Raw genomic sequence first — 7,984 nt, forward strand, 5'->3', positions numbered from 1 at the left:
TCAGACACTCAGTCACTCACTCAGTCACTCACTCAGACACTTACTCAGACACTCACTCAGACAGTCACTCACTCAGTCACTCACTCAGACACTCACTCAGACACTCAGTCACTCAGACACTCAGTCACTCAGACACGTACTCAGACACTCAGTCACTCACTCAGTCACTCAGTCACTCACTTAGACACTCAGTCACTCAGACACGTACTCAGACACTCAGTCACTCACTCAGACAGTCACTCACTCAGACACTCAGTCACTCAGACACACACTGACACACTGACACACACACACTGACACACAAACTGACACACACACACTCAGACAACAACAACAACAACAACAACCGCCATTCGCCACTAAGTGGCGGTGACGTCACCACGACGCTTGTGCCAGGCTATGTGCACCCTGAGGCCACGTGAAGTGTCGAACGCCCGCTAGCAGGAGGTCACGGGACAGACCCAGGTGCCACGGGTCGACTGACTGAGATGACTGGCTGATGCACCACCTGTGCCCCCTACTGTGTCAACCTGCTGTGCTTTAGCCACCCGGCGCTCCGCTCGTTGTTCTGAGCGTCGTTCCTCCGCCCTCCGTTGTTGTTGGAGGGCGACTGCCTCCAACTGCCCAGTAGCATCCTTCACGAGCCTCCTCCACAGAGGCCGATCTTGACACCGCTGGTACCAGTCATCGGCAAGTCCACTCAGCTCCACGTCCTCCTGTACCACATCACTCCATCTCTTCTCTAGCCCGTGCCGCGCCCGCTTAGCCCCCTCAATCCGGCCAAACAAAAGCTGTTTCGGCATGCGGTGGCTGGGCATGCGGGCTACATGACCCAGCCATCGCAGCCTTGCCTGCCAGAGGAGCTCACCGATGGGACCCTGCCCAGATCTTTCAAGGATTTGTGAGCTCCTCACACAATCCAGTCTGGTTAAACCCAGGATGGATCGTAGGCAGGCCAGCCTAAATGTTTCTAACCGGCGAAGATGTTCCATTAGGGGGGTCCACGTTTCGCAAGCGTAGAGAAGGGAGGGAATGACCGTGGCCGAGAAGACCTGAAGCTTAGTGCGGAGCGACAGACCAGGTAGCTTCCACACAGCGTTACGCAACCGATGAAAAGATATTGCCGCTCGACTGATTCGGAGTGAGATCTCTGCTGTTAAACTGGAGCCAGTCATAAGCACACTGCCCAGGTATGGGAAACTCTCCACTCTCTCCACAACTGCCCCATAACCGATTGGGAGTTGTGGGGGTGGAGTGTCCGATGGTACAAAATACCCAGGCAGGTGCTTAGTTTTGGTGGGGCTGATGGTAAGGCCCCACCTCTTAGTGGCACGCTCCAGTCTCAGCAGCAGCGTCTCCAACTCCTCCTCTGACTGAGCAGCTATTACCAAATCATCAGCATACATAACGTGGTTGAGCAATAGGGAGCCATCCCTTGACCGCACCCGGGCATCGATTAGCCTCCCATTATATCTGTACCATATGGAGATTCCCCCGGTACAGCTATTGAAGGCTTCACGAACTACGTGGTCAAAATAGATGTTAAATAATGTGGGAGCCAGAGGACATCCCTGTTGCACCCCAAGGTGTACAGGGAATGGCTCTGACTCCCGGCCACGTAGTTTTACCCGGGCCCGCTCACCATCATGAAGGTCCTTAATGATCGTGAGCAGAGGGTCAGGTACTCCAAAAGCACGAAGAACGACCCAGAGCCCAGGCCTACTGATGGTATCATAGGCCTTGACCAGGTCAATAAAGCAGAGATGTAGGTCTTGTTGGAATTCCCTACACCTCTGCTGTAGCAGACGGACAGAAAATATGGCATCTGTGCAGGACCGCCCTTTCCTGAAACCGCGTTGGGGCTCCGCAAGCCTCTCCTCAGCGTGCCTGGCAAGGCGATGCTGAATAATCCTTGCCAGGACCTTTCCCGGCACACTGAGGAGTGAGATGCCCCTGCAGTTACAGTCTGTGCGGTCCCCCTTCTTAAAAAGGGGGACCACCAGGGCATCCTTCCAATCCTGCGGAACCCGTCCAGTGGTCCAGACTGTTATGATGTCAAATAGGGCAGTCTGTGCACAAACGCCACCCTCCCTCAGCACACTGACACACACACCATGATACACACACTGACTGGAGGATGTGGAGCGTGGTCAACACATCTATGCCTGAAACATTTTAGAAAGAAGCGGAGAATACGGAACAACCCACCTGTTGTCCATTTCGATTTCCGCGTTGCCTCTAATCTTCAGTCTTGCTGTGTATCCACCGTCTGATGGAGCTCGCCTTCTATAGCGAGGATATCCATCATCTCCAGTTTGTGTGTCTTTAATAAATTGTCTCGGATATTTCTTGCTGCTCTCTATGTCCTTCATACATGCTGCTGCATTGACATTAAGGTTTCCGCATGGTCCATGAATCATATTTGCGGTCACTACTGCAAACAGATTTTGGGTCTTCCTCTGGATTTGTAAACTTGGCAGATATAACATCGATTTGGTTTGGATGAATTTTTTTCTTTCAGCCAGATTAAAATATGAGCGTGGGGAAGTCATCTACATCATTAGACCTCCTTTGGCAGTACCAAAATATAATAATAGTAGGGGTTTTCCCATTTTTTCTGGTAACAAAACTGAAACCTTTTTACAAGGATTCATGTTACAGCATTAACCACAATACCTGCAGTCAAAATGCAAACAAAACACACGCACTATGATAATATATTGGCATTGTCCTTGAAACCGATTGGTCCACACCAAGGGACGGCTTTCTTGAGAGCCTCGACCCAATTGGTGCTCGAGCAGAGGACGCCAAAAGGTTTCAGTTTTGTTGCCAGAAAAAAAGGGGAAACCCCTATGATGTGGAAGTCCTCGCTTCTGCCACTCAGTTGAGTACATCCAGCATCTTGTTTCTCCAAAAAACACGACTCTCAGTGAATGCTCTCGATGAATTTGACTTGCTTTTGTCTGAACACCCTGGCTGTGAAGTTGTATCGACGGCTGGGTGTCTGGCCGAATGAAAGTTTTTATAATTTTTTTGTTTTATCTCAGGCCAAGTTGGATTACATGTAAAGGTAATAAATAAGTCGGGGACATCCATACGCTCGAACGTACGACATGGCACCTTGAGCATATTCGTGCATGCGTCTAGGGCTTCCTGCGAACGTAGCAGACGCCTGGATGCTACAAGGGGGGGGGGGGGGGGGGGGGATGTAGCGCCATTGTTGGGCTGTATGCGTATTACCACGGGAGCTGACCTGTAATAGCGGACATGCGTCAACAGGGGGTGGTGTACAGACCAGGTGGGACGAACTGGGCCCCCAGACCCCAGCTGGGGGATGTTCCAGGGCCCCCTAGAGAGTTCCATAAGGCTTGGCCAGGGGCGGAGAGACCCTGGAACGGGAATAAAAGCCGGACCCCTGAACGGGTTTGGTGGTCCTCGTCCACCTGAAGCTCTGAAGAAGACTCTGAGCGCTACCCTGAAGACCCTGAAGACCCTGAAGCGAAGAGCCCAGTGACCCTGGCTAGGGTCGGGTTCAGACATAACCAGTGTAGGGTTAGCGCTAGAACCAGAGTAAGGGCACCGTAGTGTGGAGGGACTGCCTCCTGAGGTTATCGGCTGTGAGGGGTCGTAACCCCTCTGTGCTGTGGTTCCCTTGTTGAATAAACGTGTTGCCTCTAGTGAAGCGTCTCGCCTCGTCTTGGGCCCACTGCACGTGTCACCTATGGTAATAAAACCTCTCGTCGCAAAAAATTAGCGGCGTGCGAAAGTGAAAGGTGTTAACGAAGTAAAAATAAATGTTCATTTAAAGCTTTCGTGACTGCAAGGAATTCATGTTCTTGGTTCTTTCGGTTAAGTCACCACGTAGAAGGGAAACGATAAAATAATAAAAATATAAAACAATAAAATTCTCACGACGTTTCGACTGCAACACGAGCAATCGTCGTCAGGTGTGAAAACCACAGCAAGAAATTTTGAAAAAAGTGGCGGGTTTTTTTAACGTTAGCACCACGGAGAGCGATTTGGCAGTTTATTTAGAAGGACGAGTCCATCTATGTTAGGAATAGAGGAGGGGGGAGACGAAAATAATGGAATGCGGTTTGAAAGCCACCATAAGCGTGAACAATCAATTAAGACCCGAAATGGTTCATCAAATCTTTCCAATGATTGCTAAGCCAAAATCCATCTTCCCGGTTGAAATTGTCTCTGTGCTTGTATATGTGGATAGCCTCATGAACGAATCTCTCATGGTAGCCAGATGGCTTACAAAGAACCTCTGTCTTGGAGAAGTCAATGTCATGTGAGCCTACTGAATTATAACAATGATCTGCCACGGCCGAGGTGTTGGTCCTACCATGTTTCAGGTCTGCTTTGTGTTCACGAATGCGGACCGAGACATGTCGTTTGATTTCTCCAATATAACTACTACCACAGAGGCAACTTAGTTTGTAGACGCCAGTGTACTGTATTTTCGAAATCACATCTTTTACAGATGGAACCAGATCACGGCTTTATGTAATGTGTTGAATCAGGCCTGGATCTTGTGTTTATTCAAGATTTTGGAGATCTTTTTTGTGATCCCCGCAATGTAGGGTAAAGTGATGGTTTTGAAAGGCTCCTCAAGAGGGTCCTTCTTCATGGTTGGAGTGATAGCTTTGCGGATTGTGTAGTCGGAGTAACCATTAGCCTTAAGAGCTTGGTGTACGTGCTTGAGTTCACTGGCTATGTGTTCCTGGTCAGATATGCATTGGGCTCTATGGTGCAGAGTCTTGATCAGGGAATTCTTCTGGAATGGATGGTGGTGGGAATCCGGTTTCAGGTAAGCATCCGTATGGATAGTTTCCTGTAGTCAGAGTGGCTCATTGAACCATCAGGTCTCTTTTTTATTAGGAAATCCAAAAAAAAGGTAGCTTGCCATCTTTTTCGACTTCCATGGTAAATCTGATGGCTGGGTGTATGGAATTAATGTGGTCGAGGAATTGGTCTAGAGCAGGCCGGCCATGTGGCCAGATGATAAAAGTGTCATCCACGTACCTCTTCCATAAGGTTGGGCGCAGAGTGGCAGTCTGGATGGCGTCAGTCTCAAATTTCTCCATGAAAATGTTGGCTACAACCAGAGATAGGGGGGAGTTCATTGGGGTGCCCTCAGTTTGTAGAAAGTTCCATTCCAAGTGAAGTATGTATTGGTTAAGCAGTGTCTCACCAGGGGGGGTACCTCAGTGTTTATTCCTTGATGAACCAAGTCTTCAATGATTGCGATGGTGTCAGGTACAGGAACTTTGGTGAATAAGGAAACTACATCAAAACTAAATTTTGATTTAAAGCTTTCGTGACTGCAGTAATTCATATTCTTAGTTCTTTCGGTAAAGTCACCTTGAAGGGAAACAATAAAATAATAAAAAAATATATAAAACAATAAAACAAAATTCGACGACCGTTTGTGTTATGGTCGAAACGTCGTGAGAATTTTTGTTTTTGTTTTATTTATATTTTATTATTTTATTGTTTCCCTTCAACGTGACTTTACCGAAAGAACTAAGAATACATCAAAACTGACAAGCAGGTCGTCTGGGGACATGGAAATACTCGCGATTGTAGATACCAGGTGAGTAGAATTTTGTACCGCAGAGGTGGTTTTTCCAGTGAAAGACCACATGATTTCAGACAGAAAACGAGCCAGTTTGTAGGTGGGGAAGTTGATACAGTGAGGGAAAAAAGTATTTGATCCACTGCTGATTTTGTACATTTGCCCACTGACGAAGAAATGATCAGTCTATAATTTTAATGGTAGGTTTATTTGAACAGTGAGAGACAGAATAACAAAAAAATCCAGGAAAACGCATGTCAAAAATGTTATAAATTGATTTGAATTTTAATGAGGGAAATAAGTATTTGACCCCCTCTCAGAAATATTTCTGGCTCCCAGGTGCCTTATACAGGTAACGAGCTGAGATTAGGAGCACACTCTTAAAAAGAGTGCTCCTAAACTCAGCTTGTTACCTGTATAAAAGACACCTGTCCACAGAACCAATCAATCAAATTCCAAACTCTCCACCATGGCCAAGACCAAAGAGCTCTCCAAGGATGTCAGGGACAAGATTGTAGACCTACACAAGGCTGGAATGGGCTACAAGACCATTGCCAAGCAGCTTGGTCAGAAGGTGACAACAGTTGGTATGATTATTCGCAAATGGAAGAAACACAAAAGAATTGTCAATCTCCCTCAGCCTGGGGCTCCATGCAAGATCTCACCTCGTGGAGTTGCAATGATCATGAGAACGGTGAGGAATCAGCCCAGAACTACACGGGAGAATATTGTCAATGATCTCAAGGCAGCTGGAACCATAGTCACCAAGAAAACAATTGGTAACACACTACGCCGTGAAGGACTGAAATCCTGCAGCGCCCGCAAGGTTCCCCTGCTCAAGAAAGCACATATACATGCTCGTCTGAAGTTTGCCAATGAACATCTGAATGATTCAGAGGACAACTGGGTGAAAGTGTTGTGGTCAGATGAGACCAAAATGGAGCTCTTTGGCATCAACTCAACTCGCCGTGTTTGGAGGAGGAGGAATGCTGCCTATGACCCCAAGAACACCATCCCCACCGTCAAACATGGAGGTGGAAACATTATGCTTTGGGGGTGTTTTTCTGCTAAGGGGACAGGACAACTTCACCGTATCAAAGGGATGATGGACGGGGCCATGTACCGTCAAATATTGGGCGAGAACCTCCTTCCCTCAGTCAGGGCATTGAAAATGGGTCGTGTATGGGTATTCTAGCATGACAATGACCCAAAACACACGGCCAAGGCAACAAAGGAGTGGCTCAAGAAGAAGCACATTAAGGTCCTGGAGTGGCCTAGCCAGTCTTCAGACCTTAATCCCATCAAAAATCTGTGGAGGGAGCTGAAGGTTCGAGTTGCCAAACGTCAGCCTCGAAACCTTAACGACTTGGAGAAGATCTGCAAAGAGGAGTGGGACAAAATCCCTCCTGAGATGTGTGCAAACCTGGTGGCCAACTACAAGAAACGTCTGACCTCTGTGATTGCCAACAAGGGTTTTTCCACCAAGTACTAAGTCATGTTTTGCAGAGGGGTCAAATATTGATTTCCCTCGTTAAAATGCAAATCAATTTATAACATTTTTGACATGCGTTTTTTCTGGATTTTGTTGTTGTTATTCTGTCTCTCACTGTTCAAATAAACCTACCATTAAAATAATAGACTTATCATTTCTTTGTCAGTGGGCAAACGTACAAAATCAGCAGGGGATCAAATATTTTTTTCCCTCACTGTAGTAGAGACGATGGGACGAAGGGGTGAATCTACTTTATGTATTTTTGGTAAGCCGCATAATCTTGGTGGCCTGGCAGTAGAAGGTTTCAACGAGAACTGTTTGGTTTGATCAATTAATGCGGTTGAATCAGAAATGATTTTGTTGGTTTGTATGACGAGGCTGTTGGTGGGATCTCTTTTTATTTTTGTATAGCTACCATTGATGAGTAATTCTTGAATTTTGTTGTTATATTGTATTTTATCCATGATGACAGTGGCATTGACCTTGTCGGCTGAGAGGATGACAATGCCATCCCTCTTTTTTAATTTCTATAATAATCAGATTTGAATATTTATATTTATTTATTTTTATTTAAAAATAATCAAATTTGATTAGTAAAATTTGAAAGGAAATTTTATATATTTATTATTTAAAATACTCAAATGTGATTATTTGTAAGTTTTATTTTTTATTATTTTAAAATATTAAAATTTTGTTATAAAGAAAGGCTAAATTATTAATTAAATATTCCTGCCTTGATTTATTATGTAAAAGTAATAGAAATTGGTCAATTATTTTATTATTTATTCATTATTATTTTAAAATAATCCAATTGTTATTTTAACTTATAATGTATATTTATTTATTATTTTAAAATAATCAAATTTTATTATTTTAATTTATACATTTTTATTTATTTAATCTCATTT

Source organism: Petromyzon marinus, unplaced genomic scaffold, assembly GCF_048934315.1.
Source record: "Petromyzon marinus isolate PM22_M1 ecotype Great Lakes invasive population unplaced genomic scaffold, UKy_Petmar_22M1.pri1.0 PM_G_Scaffold_42, whole genome shotgun sequence".
Classification (NCBI taxonomy): domain Eukaryota; kingdom Metazoa; phylum Chordata; class Hyperoartia; order Petromyzontiformes; family Petromyzontidae; genus Petromyzon; species Petromyzon marinus.